General features: G+C 41.6%; 1 long non-coding RNA gene across 1 annotated transcript; it reads left to right on the plus strand.

The window, feature by feature from the left end:
* The first annotated feature begins 760 nt into the window (after positions 1 to 760).
* LOC117515020 lies at positions 761 to 17941 on the plus strand. The gene is made up of 3 exons (XR_004561995.1): positions 761 to 844; positions 16404 to 16413; positions 17931 to 17941. It is a non-coding gene; the product is annotated as an uncharacterized LOC117515020 (long non-coding RNA).
* The last annotated feature ends 170 nt before the right edge of the window (positions 17942 to 18111 follow it).

Raw genomic sequence — 18111 nt, forward strand, 5'->3', positions numbered from 1 at the left:
GGATGGCAGTGTGAATGATGCCCGGTTATATCACACGGCTGTTGCTGAATCACAACTAAACAAACAGAATTTTCAGCTTTGCAAATGCCTTTATTTACAAATGAAAAAAAATGCAATATTTTACAAATACACACTTATTTGTAAAAACCAACACACACATTACACTAACTTGTGTGTTGGTTGAGTGATGAGCAGAGGCTCAGTTTACCCACAATGCCTTTTGGCATCTCTGTGTGTTAATGTTCAAAACTTCAGAATAAATGCATTATTTTAAAATTAAAACATATGTGTTATATTTTCACTTCGTACAAATGGCAGAGTTGATGTTAATGTAAACTATTGGGATTAATTTGGTTTATAAATCAAAACCATAAGTCAAACCTGCTTTCCCTTTGAGGACTTCAGCCTCATGTCTGGACCGCTGTATGCTGTGAATGTAAATAAGTTTTTATTTTTTGTAGCAGCCTGGCAGCCAGGCCCCCTTCTGCTGAGGTAGAGTTGAGCTCAGCTCCTCTCAGCTGCCTGACTGCACCTGTAGCAGACAGGAGCCAACATGTATGATTTTAGGGTTTACAAATGTTTTTCACCCTTACTAACTATGTAAAAAAACGTTAGCGGACTAAATTAGCGGAACTAAATTTAGCGGAAGCTAATTGGTCCACTGATGGTTTTTGAAGTTAGCTGAGAAACTAATCCGCTAACAAAAAGTTAGCTTTGCTAATTTGCAGATTAGCGGAACTATGCCCACCAGTGACAGTGAGGCTGCTGTTGCTCCAAACAACAGCCTGGAAGGTGGAGACCTGGATGAGGCCGATACAGACGATGACCAGTCAGAGACCAAAAAGTAAGACAAAGTCAACACTGAAGACAAAGACGTGCTTATTGTGTCCTCAGTTTGTATTGAAATATGTCAGCTGCAGACTACATTCTGTGTTGCGTGTTTTGTTGATATTGATGATAAACACCATAAATAAAAGCGGCAGCCTGAAGACTGAATGTTAAATTGAAGTGATATTGTGCATGTTGTTGGGGGTGTTTAAATGTAACCAGACGTTGTCAACTAATTTAACCCTCTGTGGTCCGAGGGCATTTTTTGAACAGTTCACTCACCTGGCATAAATGTTTTATTATTGCTGTTAACAGCTCTCCCTGCATCCCACAATCAAGTTTTATGTCTCTTTTTTTCAGGACAACCTGTGCTTTCATAATATATATGCTTTTGTTGTGTTTTTTACAAGTGTAATAAAGGTTTACAATCAAAAATAAGGAAGGAAAAAGTAAAGCGGGAAATAATTTTCCACACACATTTATTCAAAACACACAGTGAACTATAGTAAACAACTGTTTTGACACTTTATAAAGGTAATTTGAGGTCTTGTGTGAAAGACTGTACAACAAAAAGGTTCAAACAATAAACACAAATGCACATTTTAAGCAATATATACAAAATGGTCTATGCATTTTTTTTTTTTCATTCACATGCAAACTAGTGGAGCAATCCTAATAGTTACACACTCTTTGTTTGAGCACGTGAGATTGTCATCAGAGGCTCTCCGTCTGCTCCGTCTGCTTCACTGATCGCTGTGCGTAATGGCGCAGGGAGCATTTGGAGTCCAGTAGTATGTATTCATTGGAGCACCCAGGGGGCTATTCAAACTGGCCAACTAGTAACATATCACTCCTGAAAATGATCTTTGGCTGTTCACGTGAGGTGAATCTGCCCTACGATTGGATTTTGGAAAAGCATGTGACGGTGAACCAATTCCAATTGGGGACACACATTGCGCACGTCATCACACAGCTTCTATGAGGAGTACAAACATGGCTGATGGCTGGCCTGAAAGTCTGCAGAGTTAACTTTTAAGCAAAAAAAAAAAAAACAAGAAGAAGAAGCAGACACCAGGATGGTGCTCCATTCCACCAAGAGCTAAGCCTCTGCTGCTGTTGTGGTCTCAAGAGACACAGATGTTTTGGTTCTCCTTTTAGCCTATTTTGCCAGCATCAACTGTGATGAAATTTGGATGAAGGCAGGCGCCTCAAAGAAGCAGAAATTCATTCAAATTCACACAGCTGCCGAGAGCCTTGGCGATGCTGTGCTCAACTCCCTGCCTGCCTTCCACACTGTCACAGGATGTGATGCCACTTCTTTCTTGTAGGACACTCAAAGAAATCTTGTTTCAAAGTCTTCATGGAGCACCATAATCTCCTGAAAGAACTTGGGAAAGGTGACCTCAGGAGTACAGCCTGTGCTGATGTGGAGGCCTTTATTTGTAAGGTTTTCAAAGCCGGCTCATGCACCTCATCAAACAGTGCTGGGGCCTCTCTATTTGCTCAGGCTGTTCCTCTGCAAATGTTACATCCAAACCAGGATGCCTCGTCATTTTGTATCCAGAGGGCACACTGTCAAGCACCTGTATGGCACCAAGCAGATCAACAAAGACCTGCACTGCCTCCACCAGAAACTACAGGTTGGTGAATTGTTTTCCGAAACAGAGGAGCCTAAATGCAGATGTACACTAATGTTCAAGTATGATGGGCATTAAAAAAAAAAAAAAAATCTTAAATGCAGTTTCCATTGTATAGATTTAGCACAAGCACTTGAGAAATTCAGAGTTTTAAGTTGATGTACTAATGTAGAGGCCATTTACATCTCAGTTTAAGAGCTTTATTGGGGTATTGCGCATATGCAAAGTTCAGTGACGTCTAAAGGATACCAGAGACCAGATGGAGTTTATCATGTGGCAGATTTGAATTCAACACCTCCAGATTGACAAAATAAGACTGGTTGCCAACTTTGTCCCAGAAATGCTTGAAGGTGTCACAATTCAAGATCTCAGCACCAGTTGAATTTGTACGTTTCCACATCTAGATTTTGGAGCAGGTACCAAAATAACTGACCCGTACCATACCACTTTTTTGGCACCTTTTGGCTGGGATGCCAAAAAAAAAAAAAGGTACAGTAACAAAAAGGAGGCACTGCTGCTGTCCATTGATGGAATCAGCAGCTAAAGCAAAAGTTGCACTCCTCGTGCGACCATTCATATACTTCAAACTGTTTCAAATATTAAAACCATTCCTACACTGAGTGACTATAAAGTTTTAATCTTACCTATTACGTCGTTTCAGTTGGATTCATCATCACAGACTCACAAACTTTTACACATAAAGTGTCCTTATTTTGAAAACAATGTCTGGTTATACTTTGATTCCTTTTCATGGCTGAAGAAATGCAGTGGTTTTATTTAAGAGGTTACTTCGTGTTTGTCTGCTCCAGGTGTGTTTCTCAGCCTGAACCAAAGGATGCCGGCGCTTTGTCCTACAACAAGAAAATTAACTTATTTTAAAAGTTGAAAGAGTCACAGCACCTTATTCATTCACGTCAACATTTACCACAGACATCAGTCTACTCTTTAGCATTCTGCATGCGATGAAACGAAATCCCATGATCCACCAAGACAAAAATAAAATAACATTTAAAAAATGTTAGATTGCACTGTGTTGTCTCTGTGTAGAGGGGATGAGAGTGTGTGCACTGCTGTCGATGTCTCCATGCTCCACCTACCAAACACAGGGGTACTGCTGGTGGTGAAAATGTAAAGCCAGACTTAACCGTTCCGACCCATACCATACTGTGCCGTACTGACCGGGACCGCTTGGTGGAAACCAGACTTCAGTGAAAACCGCCCAGAGCTTTTCAACAGGATAGCAGCTGAAATAGAATTGAATAGCTGTTTATTGTGAATTGGGGACAACCATCACGTGGACCTAGACTATGATGATGATGATGTGGAGGAGGAATGTTCTAATGGGAGTCCTGGTGATGAGGAAGCAGGGGATCTGCTTACAAATGGTGAATAGACTCACAGTAATAACAAGTCAGTTCAATGAAGAATGACATTATGGTAAGAAAGGTAACAGAGTTACAAGAACTGCTGAACCAGTATTTACAAAAAGTGAAGCCACTGGACCAGGCCTTGACTGGAAATGATTGTTTATGTGTAGATGAATGGCTGTGCCCCCCCCCCAGGTCTGAAATACGGGGGAATACAGCGCTCAGCATGTCCATCTGCCCATTTTCACTTTTGAGGATGATATATCAAGAACCAGTTGACCTATTCATATTTAGCATAATGGTGTACTTGGGTGATCCCCCAACACAGTCGATTATGGTGACCTTGGGATCAGTTTCAAGGTGACAGCGACATATTCAGGATTTTGTATTTGTAACATTTGTATATGCGAGATATCTCAAGAATCATTCATACTTGTCATCAATCTACTAGCGGACCATGGACACCGACACTCGTACCTTCTTTTATGTGTGCCAGGGAGAAATGTCTCAGTTTCAGTTTCAGTTTATTGCCATTTGCAGTAGAAAAACCACAATGGAATTAAAAAAAAGTGTGAGCAGATCTCAGTGCACATCAAACACACTAACACAAACCATTCATTCAACATGTACAGCATGATTAAAACCCCCAAGCCACATAAAAATCTCAAAAGAAGGTATTCAAAGTCAATAAATAGTAGTTTAAAATATCAAAAACTTAAGTGCCCATGCAGATCCAAAGTGCTTTACTATAGTGCATTGTTTAAAATTTTCACAGCCTGTGGGAAAAAACGCCTCCAACAACCTCCTGCAATTGTTCTTCGTCACCTACGTATTTCTGGCTACTGCAGTACACACATCAACCTTGAATACATCACCGGACTCCCCGTTTCCCAACAATATTCTGTTAATATTGCTCTGAAATTATTCCTGATGTCCTTTTTTGACAGAAACCTGAGGTTTGCTTTAATGACTATAATTTGTACATAGTATACTTTGTGGTGTGGTTGTGTTTGTGAAGTCATAATGGTGTGTTCCAGTTTCATTTCAGGTCACCTACCTGCCCCGCCCTCATGTCGTCCTCATGTTGTCTGCATCTGAATGGCTGATCTCGTCAGCTGTGCCTTGTTGGCCATGCAAATTTTCGTGACGGGCCTTTTTTTTAAGTCACTATTACTAACCTTACTCCTACCCTAACCCTAACCATAACCTAATCTTACTCTTTCCCCCGACCCTAACCATAACCACCCGACTCCCCCGCTTCACTTTTAATTTTGTGCAGCCATCACGGAATGAATTAGAATGATTTTGTGCTGCCGTGACAAAAATGAGGTGCTTTTCATCACAATATCACAAACCAATTATAGTATATTTCGTGCTGCTGAATCACGACTTGCCGTGAGACCAGGTTGAGTATCTATAGTGTACATGACATTAAAATTGCACAGTGACCTTAATGAGCACAGTGGCTACATGTACTGAGGTAGAAGGGAACAGTCCTCGAGTCCGTGGGGAGTTGATGTGTATATGTGATCTGGGGTCAGGGGTGGGGACTGTGACTGTTTAGAGTTCTTATGTTTGTAAGTCTGGCAGTGTGAGATCTAATGGACCTGTAACGCCACTGAGAGGGCAATAGGTCAAACAGGTGGGGGGGGGGGGGGGGGGGGGGTGTATGTGAAGGGTCCGAAGTTCAGCAGCTGGTTGTGCTGAGGCAGCAGGACCTGGAGATATTGTCCAGGGAAGACAGAGGGCAGCTGATGATTGTTTGTGCTGTGCCTGTTCCCCTCTGTAGGGCCTTTCTGTCCTCAGCTGTGCAGCCTGCGTACCACACACTCAGGTGTAGGTAAGTGCAGACTCTACAGAAGAGCAGTGGGCCACCAATTAAAGTTGGTGTTTATTGTAGTGAAATATGCTCTTTAATGTTGGAAAAGACGTGATCAAGTGCATTTTTCCCCTGGTAGGACACTTGATGTGCTGGTAGAATTTGGAGAGCACAGTTTTGCAGTTTTCCCTGGTTGAAGTCCCTGGTGATGATGTGGGCACCGTTAGGATGAGCCCCCTGCTGTTTGTTTATGATCTGCAGGGCGTGGCTAAGAGCTGTGCTAACATTAGCGTCGGATGGAGTGTAAACAGCAGCGATAACTATAGCGGTTAGCTCATGCAGCATTAGAAGGGACACAGCATTAGAAGGGAGCAGAGCCTGAATTGGGACACAGCCTTAGAAGGAAGCAGACTCTGAATTGGGACACAGCCTTAGAAGGAAGCAGACTCTGAATTGGGACACAGCCTTAGAAGGAAGCAGACTCTGAATTGGGACACAGCCTTAGAAGGAAGCAGACCCTGAATTGGGGCACAGCATTAGAAGGAAGCAGACTCTGAATTGGGACACAGCATTAGAAGGAAGCAGACTCTGAATTGGGACACAGCCTTAGAAGGAAGCAGACTCTGAATTGGGACACAGCCTTAGAAGGAAGCAGACTCTGAATTGGGACACAGCCTTAGAAGGAAGCAGACTCTGAATTGGGACACAGCCTTAGAAGGAAGCAGACTCTGAATTGGGGCACAGCATTAGAAGGAAGCAGACTCTGAATTGGGACACAGCCTTAGAAGGAAGCAGACTCTGAATTGGGACACAGCCTTAGAAGGAAGCAGACCCTGAATTGGGGCACAGCCTTAGAAGGAAGCAGACCCTGAATTGGGGCACAGCATTAGAAGGAAGCAGACTCTGAATTGGGACACAGCCTTAGAAGGAAGCAGACTCTGAATTGGGACACAGCCTTAGAAGGAAGCAGACTCTGAATTGGGACACAGTCTTAGAAGGAAGCAGACTCTGAATTGGGACACAGCCTTAGAAGGAAGCAGACCCTGAATTGGGGCACAGCATTAGAAGGAAGCAGACTCTGAATTGGGACACAGCCTTAGAAGGAAGCAGACTCTGAATTGGGACACAGCCTTAGAAGGAAGCAGACTCTGAATTGGGACACAGTCTTAGAAGGAAGCAGACTCTGAATTGGGACACAGCCTTAGAAGGAAGCAGACCCTGAATTGGGGCACAGCATTAGAAGGGAGCAGAGCTTGAATTGGGACAGTGCCTTAGAAGGGTGTAGACCCTGAATTGGGACACAGCCTTAGAAGGGAACAGAGCCTGAATTGGGACACTGCCTTAGAAGGGAGCAGACCCTGAATTGGGACACAGCCAGTTCTGTCTTGCCCTGCTGAAAGATGATGAGCTCCTTTGGCTGTCTGTTAGCTCTTGAGTGGCTGAATGAAAAGAGAGATGGAACATGTGCAGGCAAGGGGTCTCAGAGGACCAGAAGGAAAATGTGTAGGTTAGGGGTCTCAGAGGACCAGATGGAAAATGTGCAGGTTAGGGGTCTCAGAGGACCAGATGGAAAATGTGCAGGTTAGGGGTCTCAGAGGACCAGATGGAAAATGTGCAGGTTAGGGGTCCTAGAGGACCAGATGGAAAATGTGCTGGTTCAGGGTCCCAGAGGACCAGATGGAAAATGTGCAGGTTAGGGGTCTCAGAGGACCAGATGGAAAATGTGCTGGTTCGGGGTCTCAGAGGACCAGATGGAAAATGTGCTGGTTCAGGGTCTCAGAGGACCAGATGGAAAATGTGCTGGTTCTGGGTCTCAGAGGACCAGATCGAAAATGTGCAGGTTAGGGGTCCTAGAGGACCAGATCGAAAATGTGCAGGTTAGGGGTCCTAGAGGACCAGATGGAAAATGTGCTGGTTCAGGGTCCCAGGGGACCAGATGGAAAATGTGCAGGTTAGGGGTCTCAGAGGACCAGATAGAAAATGTGCTGATTCGGGGTCTCAGAGGACCAGATGGAAAATGTGCTGGTTCAGGGTCTCAGAGGACCAGAAGGAAAATGTGCAGGTTAGGGGTCTCAGACGACCAGATGGAAAATGTGCAGGTTAGGGGTCCTAGAGGACCAGATGGAAAATGTGCAGGTTAGGGGTCCTAGAGGACCAGATGGAAAATGTGCAGGTTAGGGATCTCAGAGGACCAGATGGAAAATGTGCAGGTTAGGGGTCCTAGAGGACCAGATGGAAAATGTGCAGGTTAGGGGTCCTAGAGGACCAGATGGAAAATGTGCTGGTTCAGGGTCCCAGAGGACCAGATGGAAAATGTGCAGGTTAGGGGTCTCAGAGGACTAGATGGAAAATGTGCTGGTTCGGGGTCTCAGAGGACCAGATGGAAAATGTGCTGGTTCGGGGTCTCAGAGGACCAGATGGAAAATGTGCTGGTTCGGAGTCTCAGAGGACCAGATGGAAAATGTGCTGGTTCGGGGTCCCAGAGGACCAGATGGAAAATGTGCAGGTTAGGCGTCCCAGAGGACCAGATGGTAAATGTGCTGGTTCAGGGCCCCAGGGGACCAGATGGAAAACGTGCTTGTTCGGGGTCCCAGAGGACCAGATGGAAAATGTGCTGGTTCAGGGTCCCAGAGGACCAGATGGAAAATGTGCTGGTTCGGGGTCCCAGAGGACCAGATGGAAAATGTGCTGGTTCGGGGTCCCAGAGGACCAGATGGAAAATGTGCTGGTTCGGGGTCCCAGAGGACCAGATGGAAAATGTGCTGGTTCAGGGTCCCAGAGGACCAGATGGAAAATGTGCTGGTTCAGGGTCCCAGAGGACCAGATGGAAAATGTGCTGGTTCGGGGTCCCAGAGGATCAGATGGTAAATGTGCAGGTTAGGGGTCCCAGAGGATCAGGGTTGAGAAACACTGTGTCCTCCAGTCACGGTGTCCTGTTTGTTTGACCACAATCCTCTGCACAGCCTGGTCTCTTATGTAATATCCCACAGACACGTCTGTCACCTGCCAGTCTGTTTGCCACCTGCTGTACACTGTGCACGCCATGTGCTCACCGTGCACGCCCATCAGGTGAGTGTCAGAGAACAACTGGAACCAGAAATACTGAACAAAATCTACAACAGGATGGTAAAGTCAAAGTAAAGATAAAGAACGGATCAGACGGATCAGTGGGTGAGGATGATCTGCTGCAAAGTAGTGATGTTCTGAAACATTTCAGAACATCTGAAACACTCATGCTTTGAAACATTGTTCCAGAGACAATTTTCAAAACAATCCTGTAAAATAATTTGGCTGCCATCCGCACAGGGTCTGTACGTGCACGGGATCTGTACGTGCACAGGGTCTGTACGTGCACGGGATCTGTACGTGCACAGGGTCTGTACGTGCACGGGATCTGTACGTGCACAGGGTCTGTACGTGCACGGGATCTGTACGTGCACAGGGTCTGTACGTAACAGATTCACACCAGTGCCACTGTCCCGCTGTCCTCCACAGTGGAGTAAAAAAAAAATTAAAAATTTAAATTGTAAGGTGTTTTAAGGCCCAAATAGATAGGAAATCACACACACAAAAAGAAATTGTAGAACACTTTTTTCTTCGGTTCTCAGGAGGATAGATTTGAACATTATATTCATATGGCCGTAGACAAACCAGACATTTTACCTTTAAGATTAAAATATTAATCCATACTTGTTTGTTTGCTGTCTGCTCGACAAATGTGTCGAGGCGGTTTTGCAGGTGAGAGAACGGAGCTACTCTGGTTAGCTGTGTAGGCTAACACTTACTGACATGACGTCTCCAACCTCCTTGCCTTTTCTTCTCCACCGGGAACCAAAAAAAAAAAAAAAAACCTTCACGACTGCTTTGGTGATTGCAGCCAAAAACAAAACCGTACACCATTTATCCATGTGAAGTTATGCTGTGTATATATTAAATGAAGGTCCCCGTAAATGGTCAAATCTCGCAATATCACAGAGGGTTCAAATAAGACTAAGGTCCCCTATTGGGCCGCACTAGAGGTGGGTGATACTGGGAATTTTGGTATTGATCTGATACCAAGTAAATACAGGCCCAGTATCGCCGATATCGATACAGATACTTTTTCATATTTAAGCTTCATAGATCCAAAGGATCCAAAAAGAACTAGGGTAGAATTTTGCCAAACATTGTACGTGACAACAAAATACTTTATTATCACAATCAACATTTTTGTTTAAAAAATATCACTCAACACAACTTAAAACAAAATCTCCTGAGGTAGAGGGCTGACAAACCACAATACAAGGGTGCGCCGCTCCATGTTGTGTGACACAGTGCAGCGATGCTCTTACAGACAGAGAGTAGACTTTGATGAATCTGCGTGTGCAGCAGTCAGTGCGTGTGGGAAAGAATAAAAGCTTGAGTATCGATCTTTTTACATGAGGATCGTTCAATATCAATACCAGTGTTGGTATCGATATTATCCATATTAGGATCGATCCGCCCATCTCTAGTCCGCACACTCCATACAAACCGCTGAAGCAAACGGGCGGCCATCTTACCACTCCCATATCATGTGGACCATACACACATAAAGAGCAGATGCTGCATTGGCCGCTACCGCCTATTGGCGCTGATGAGCCTAGCCCGACAACCGGCCTGAACTGGGCTAGATACTGGCCACCATTTAGGAGTAGGAATTCCCACTCCTAGTGACCTGACACCTGCTTGATGTAGCGCTGGTCACATGAAGCACGATAGTGAATATGGTGTGATAGCTGAGGCTGACGGTCTGTTTGCCATGCATTACTTCAGAAGATCATGCAGTTTTGTTGTAAAAGTAGTATGCAGTTGCATTTGTTTCTGTTGAGGAAAGTGAAACATGAGTTCGGGGAATCCCTTTTGCAAACAACCAATAGGAGAGCAGCGCTCGCGCCACACCCCCAAGCTTGACCAAAGTCTCGGCCGCCAACCCACAGGCTAGAAGCGAAAGAATTAGGTGTCCGGCCTAATTCAGGCCGGTTGTCGGGCTATGAAGAGGCATGGGGCCGCCATCTTGGACCAGTCATCTGACCCGATCAACTCAGAGGTGTTTGGCAGCGCAATTAAGTGTCAGCCCATTTAATCCATCGTAACTTTCTGAATACTAAACTGAGTTTCACAGGGGGGTTTTTTCTGCAAATGTCTTACATTAGCTATGATACAGGACAAAAAGTTTGGCGTATTTTAGTATTTATAGTGGGATTAACAGTAATAGAATATTATGATGTCGCCCAGACTGTAGACAGGTATTTTGCAAACACTGTAAACACACACATTATACATATGTACATATATACACACACTAATATATGATAGAGAAGCAGATAGTGGCAGTAAAGTCAACTATTTTAGTAATTTGAAGAGACAATATATGATTAGGCTATCCGGTTGTTATGCACTGACGTAACGCATCACGTGATAAATCTGTTTCCGAGTCCAAAGACCTCCAAGTTTACAATTAAAGTTACATCTGTTTGATCCTTTTAAGGATTTACAGTTTAAGTTTAGTTTGTGTTTACATTGTGTGCAAACCTCCGTCCCTCCCTTCTCCGCCTCCACCTCCGTTAACCACATTCGTCTGGTTCCATGGTCAGAACACTTAATAAAACTTTTTTCTTTTACTTTACATATTTTATTATGCACAGGTAAAATATACATGTCTGTCTGTTAATAAAAAATTATTTATTACAATAAACAGGACGTTAAAGTGCAAACTTCACTTTCTCCCCGAACGACATGAATAAGAAGCTGTGAGCTGCTCACAGCAACTCCCATTGAAAATAACGGCGAAACAACCTGAGTGTCTGACATTTTTACATAAAACAAATGCAGTAACAATGTCTAAAACCCAGTTAATATATCCAGGAGAGTTTTAGGCACAATATACAAAGAGTTTTGTTGCGATGTTAATGCTGTTGTCCGTGTGCAACGGTGTAAGTGCAGCCTGATCAGATCATCTCAGTGCAGTTCTCAATGTTAATGGCAGCACACCTTTTTTGTTTAGAGCCGGAAGTTGAAAAATCACATGATGCGTCACGTCACACTTAACAGCCGAATATATAAATATTTACATATATAAACAAAATACTGACTAATGAATACATTAGTCAAAGTCAAGTCAAAGTCAAAGTCTGCTTTATTGTCAATTCTTCACATGTACAAGGAATCGAAATATCGTTTCTCACCTTCCCTCGGTGATGACAGGACAAGACATTTCAACAATAAGGACAGTAAAGTGCACAAGTATTTACCGTGTAGTGTCTGAAGTAGTAGTAAAAATACAACATATTTCTATATAAAACATAACAGATAGAAGCTATATATCACAGAAAATAAATATATAAAGAAGAGCATCAATATATTTTATTTATATATATATATATATATATATATAGGTTGTGAATTAGAGAAAATGAAAATATATAAATCATAGAGAATATCAATATCAACCATCCATACATACGTATATAATAGATAAGTTATATATCAGATATAGTTATATATCAGAGAAAAGTAATGCATACATCATATAGATAGATAGATAGACAGATAGACAGACAGACAGACATCAGACAAAATCATAGCTAAAAGCCCTAAAAGAGGACTGTCTGTCAGAGCTTCTTTCTTGTGCTCCCTTCCTGCAGGTCAAGAGGTGGGTTTAGCAATGTGGTGGAGAAAAACATCCTCCGTTCCAATATCCTCCTGGATGATTCACCTTCTCTGCACCTCTCAACACCTTATAATAATAATAATAATAATAATAATAATAATAATACTGCATTATATTTATATAGTGTTTTACATAGAAAATAACAAAGAACAATGCAACTTTCATCTATAAAGATAAAAAAGAAAAAATAAACAGCATTATTAAATCAAACCTTTACTGTGCCTTGTGATGGGATGAGAGTTAGTTTTCCCTGCAATGACAACATTTATTACACATTTATCACACATTAGCTCTGTGAGCTTCAGCCTAATATTAGTAATAAAGCTCATAGCAACAACGCCTAAAGCTAAACCTATGCCCAAGTAGACCTAATAAATGTCTTAAAATAGGTCGTCCAACACAAAAGTCAACATGTGGCTACACACAAACCACTTATTTTATATTATTATTATTATTATTATTATTATTATTATTATTATTATTATTATTATTATTATCATCTATGTCTATATGCTGGAATAAGGGATAGAAATCTTCTTGTTCATTACTTTCCATTTTAATCATACTCACAGGTGAAATGTTCGGCACATGAAGGCATTTTTTTTTTTTTTTTTTAAAAACCACAAAGAATAAAATTGCGTGCGCATAGTTAAAGATCGGCAGAAAAGACCGTTCAGGAGCAGAACATGGGAGTGGTAATATGGCGGCCAATGAGCTATCGTATTATATCGAGATCAGTGTTTCAGGAGCGGTACATGGGAGTGGTAATATGGTGGCCAATGAACTACAGATCAGTGGTGGTAAACACAGTGGTAACTCGTAGCAACTGGAGTTAGGTTGGGGGCGGGGCCACTTAAAAGAGCTGTTGACGTCAGAGCCGTTTCCAGTTACCAGTACGGGTGCTGGAGAAGCTCAGTAACACTTCAGTGTCACAGGTGGAGACAGAAACACTGCAGACGCTCAGCTCAAAGACATTTATTGCAACATGACAGCTTGAAGAGATGAAATAAATTACACTGTGGACAAAAATGGTATGTAAACAGCTCAAAAGTCAGTCATTGTAGCAGTTAACCTCGTATTAGTCACTACCAGTGTGAGCCATTAGTACAGGTTTGTACTGCTTTTGATAAAGATGATGACTGTGTTTGGGATTTAATTTTGTATTCATTTATTTTCCGTGATATACGAGGGCTGTCAATAAAGTTACGGTCCTTTTTATTTTTTTCAAAAACTATATGGATTTCATTCATATGTTTTTACGTCAGACATGCTTGAACCCTCGTGCGCATGCGTGAGTTTTTCCACGCCTGTCGGTGACGTCATTCGCCTGTGAGCACTCCTTGTGGGAGGAGTCGTCCAGCCCCTCGTCGGAATTCCTTTGTCTGAGAAGTTGCTGAGAGACTGGCGCGTTGTTTGATCAAAATTTTTTCTAAACCTGTGAGACACATCGAAGTGGACACGGTTCGAAAAATTAAGCTGGTTTTCAGTGAAAATTTTAACGGCTGATGAGAGATTTTGAGGTGATACTGTCGCTTTAAGGACTTCCCACGGTGCGAGACGTCGCGCAGCGCTCTCAGCCGCCGTCATCAGCCTGTTCAAGCTGAAAACCTCCACATTTCAGGCTCTATTGATCCAGGACGTCGTGAGAGAACAGAGAAGTTTCAGAAGAAGTCGGTTTCAGCATTTTATCCGGATATTCCACTGTTAAAGGAGATTTTTTTAATGAAAGACGTGCGGACGGATCCGCGCGTCGGGACGCAGCCGACGCGGTGCGGCGGCACAGGAAAAACACCTCCGTGTTGATAACCATTTGTAAAATCCAGGCGGCTTTTGATGGCTTTCAGTGGAGTGAGTATATGAGAAATTGTTTAACAGGCAGGACATGTTCCAACTTGTCCTTAAGGCTTTCAACAGAGGTGTTTTTCCTGTGGCGGAGCGTCGCGGCGGCTGCGTCCCGACGCGCGGACCCGTCCGCACGTCTTTCATTAAAAAAATCTCCTTTAACAGTGGAATATCCGGATAAAATGCTGAAACCGACTTCTTCTGAAACTTCTCTGTTCTCTCACGACGTCCTGGATCAATAGAGCCTGAAATGTGGAGGTTTTCAGCTTGAACAGGCTGATGACGGCGGCTGAGAGCGCTGCACGACGTCTCGCACCGTGGGAAGTCCTTAAAGCGACAGTATCACCTCAAAATCTCTCATCAGCCGTTAAAATTTTCACTGAAAACCAGCTTAATTTTTCGAACCGTGTCCACTTCGATGTGTCTCACAGGTTTAGAAAAAATTTTGATCAAACAACGCGCCAGTCTCTCAGCAACTTCTCCTACAAAGGAATTCCGACGAGGGGCTGGACGACTCCTCCCACAAGGAGTGCTCACAGGCGAATGACGTCACCGACAGGCGTGGAAAAACTCACACATGCGCACGAGGGTTCAAGCATGTCTGACGTAAAAACATATGAATGAAATCCATATAGTTTTTGAAAAAAATAAAAAGGACCGTAACTTATTGACAGCCCTCGTATATATATATATATATATATATGTATATGTATATATATATATATATATATATATGTATATGTATATATATATATACATATATATATGTATATATATATATACATATATATATGTATATATATATACATATATATATACATATATATGTATATATATATATATATATATACATATATATATATGTATATATATATATACATATATATATATATATATATATATATATATATATATATCAATCAATCAATCAATTTTTTTTTATATAGCGCCAAATCACAACAAACAGTTGCCCCAAGGTGCTTTATATTGTAAGGCAAGGCCATACAATAATTATGTAAAACCCCAACGGTCAAAACGACCCCCTGTGAGCAAGCACTTGGCTACAGTGGGAAGGAAAAACTCCCTTTTAACAGGAAGAAACCTCCAGCAGAACCAGGCTCAGGGAGGGGCAGTCTTCTGCTGGGACTGGTTGGGGCTGAGGGAGAGAACCAGGAAAAAGACATGCTGTGGAGGGGAGCAGAGATCGATCACTAATGATTAAATGCAGAGTGGTGCATACAGAGCAAAAAGAGAAAGAAACAGTGCATCATGGGAACCCCCCAGCAGTCTACGTCTATAGCAGCATAACTAAGGGATGGTTCAGGGTCACCTGATCCAGCCCTAACTATGGGGAAAGTTTTAAGCCTAATCTTAAAAGTAGAGAGGGTGTCTGTCTCCCTGATCTGAATTGGGAGCTGGTTCCACAGGAGAGGAGCCTGAAAGCTGAAGGCTCTGCCTCCCATTCTACTCTTGCAAACCCTAGGAACTACAAGTAAGCCTGCAGTCTGAGAGCGAAGCGCTCTATTGGGGTGATATGGTACTACGAGGTCCCTAAGATAAGATGGGACCTGATTATTCAAAACCTTATAAGTAAGAAGAAGAATTTTAAATTCTATTCTAGAATTAACAGGAAGCCAGTGAAGAGAGGCCAATATGGGTGAGATATGCTCTCTCCTTCTAGTCCCCGTCAGTACTCTAGCTGCAGCATTTTGAATTAACTGAAGGCTTTTTAGGGAACTTTTAGGACAACCTGATAATAATGAATTACAATAGTCCAGCCTAGAGGAAATAAATGCATGAATTAGTTTTTCAGCATCACTCTGAGACAAGACCTTTCTGATTTTAGAGATATTGCGTAAATGCAAAAAAGCAGTCCTACATATTTGTTTAATATGCGCTTTGAATGACATATCCTGATCAAAAATGACTCCAAGATTTCTCACAGTATTACTAGAGGTCAGGGTAATGCCATCCAGAGTAAGGATCTGGTTAGACACCATGTTTCTAAGATTTGTGGGGCCAAGTACAATAACTTCAGTTTTATCTGAGTTTAAAAGCAGGAAATTAGAGGTCATCCATGTCTTTATGTCTGTAAGACAATCCTGCAGTTTAGCTAATTGGTGTGTGTCCTCTGGCTTAATGGATAGATAAAGCTGGGTATCATCTGCGTAACAATGAAAATTTAAGCAATACCGTCTAATAATACTGCCTAAGGGAAGCATGTATAAAGTGAATAAAATTGGTCCTAGCACAGAACCTTGTGGAACTCCATAATTAACTTTAGTCTGTGAAGAAGATTCCCCATTTACATGAACAAATTGTAATCTATTAGACAAATATGATTCAAACCACCGCAGCGCAGTGCCTTTAATACCTATGGCATGCTCTAATCTCTGTAATAAAATTTTATGGTCAACAGTATCAAAAGCAGCACTGAGGTCTAACAGAACAAGCACAGAGATGAGTCCACTGTCCGAGGCCATAAGAAGATCATTTGTAACCTTCACTAATGCTGTTTCTGTACTATGATGAATTCTAAAACCTGACTGAAACTCTTCAAATAGACCATTCCTCTGCAGATGATCAGTTAGCTGTTTTACAACTACCCTTTCAAGAATTTTTGATATATATATATATATATATATATATCTATATATATATATCTATATATGTATACATTTTTTCGCGTTTCTGTGAGCCCATATAGTTTACTGTTTAGTAAAATCCAAGACATTATTTTAATATAGCACTGTTATGTAAAAACTTTATATTTAAAGTGATCAGAGGTGAAAATTCTGGATTAAAATGGCCAACAGTTGTGTAGATATTCAAAATAAGTTATTGTCTCCATAGAGACGTCTGTTTTTAAATGTTTATTAAAAATAAATGACCAAGATACAATTTTGTGTGTTATAAATGATTCAGTCTGGATTAACTGAATTTTCTCTTTTTAATTTCATATTTTTCAAACTGATTAGATGCTGAAATGGGTTGATTAAAAATAAACCTCACAGTCTTTTTATTTATTTTTTCTTCCATGACAAAAGAATATGGAGACAGCCGCTTGGTTTAAAATGAGAGTTTTAAATTACACTTTTACTGAATAAAATTTTGTCAGATGATTTTGGCTGGATTAGGTGAGTTTTTAAATCGATCAAAGTATTGCCATGGAGACAGCATGCTTTGTTTTAAATGGTTTTTGTTTTTTAAACAAAGTTGTGTAAGTCCTACATTATTTGCGGTTGATTAGATGAATTTAAATTCAGTTTTAATCTGATATTTTATGGTTTTAGAAAGCTGAAGTGTTTTGGCCTTAGGGACTGTTCCAAGTTGTTTGTTTCAGTTATAATAAAATTCCTTTGTGCGTTTGTGATATTTATTTTTTGGTTTGTTTTCAGTGTTTCCTTGGTGGGCTGACGAGATGGTTGATTATTTATTGGTGGGACCACACAATTTGAAATAATATGCATTTTTTAAAGGGATGAAGCACCTGCAACATACCTGTCAGGAAATGAACCCATGATTCAGTTTATTTAAATTAAATTATTATAAAGCACCAAATCAGAACATTAGCAAGCCATGTTCAGTTCTCACCCATAAATTACACAATAGTTCAAACTTTAAACAGTGTAAAAACAGCACACAGCAGAGCAGGATGAAGGAAACCAGTAAAGGTCATTCATGTGTTTTGTCTCTGTGTCCACTGTGTCTCAACATTCACAACTGTAGGCACGAGCATGCTGGAGGACGGTGACCTCATCTGCAGCGACCCTTTTCAATATTCCATCCTGAAGTTCATCTGTGAGGGCTGCTTCAGCAAAGTTGCCAAATTAATGTCACGGCAGAGACGGTGGCTGTGAACATAATGAAGCGGGACACCGACTTTAAACAAAACACTTGAAAAAAGTAAATCAGCTTTTGTGTTGT

The sequence above is a fragment of the Thalassophryne amazonica genome, chromosome 8 (genome assembly GCF_902500255.1).
Source record: "Thalassophryne amazonica chromosome 8, fThaAma1.1, whole genome shotgun sequence".
NCBI classification, from domain to species: Eukaryota; Metazoa; Chordata; class Actinopteri; order Batrachoidiformes; family Batrachoididae; genus Thalassophryne; species Thalassophryne amazonica.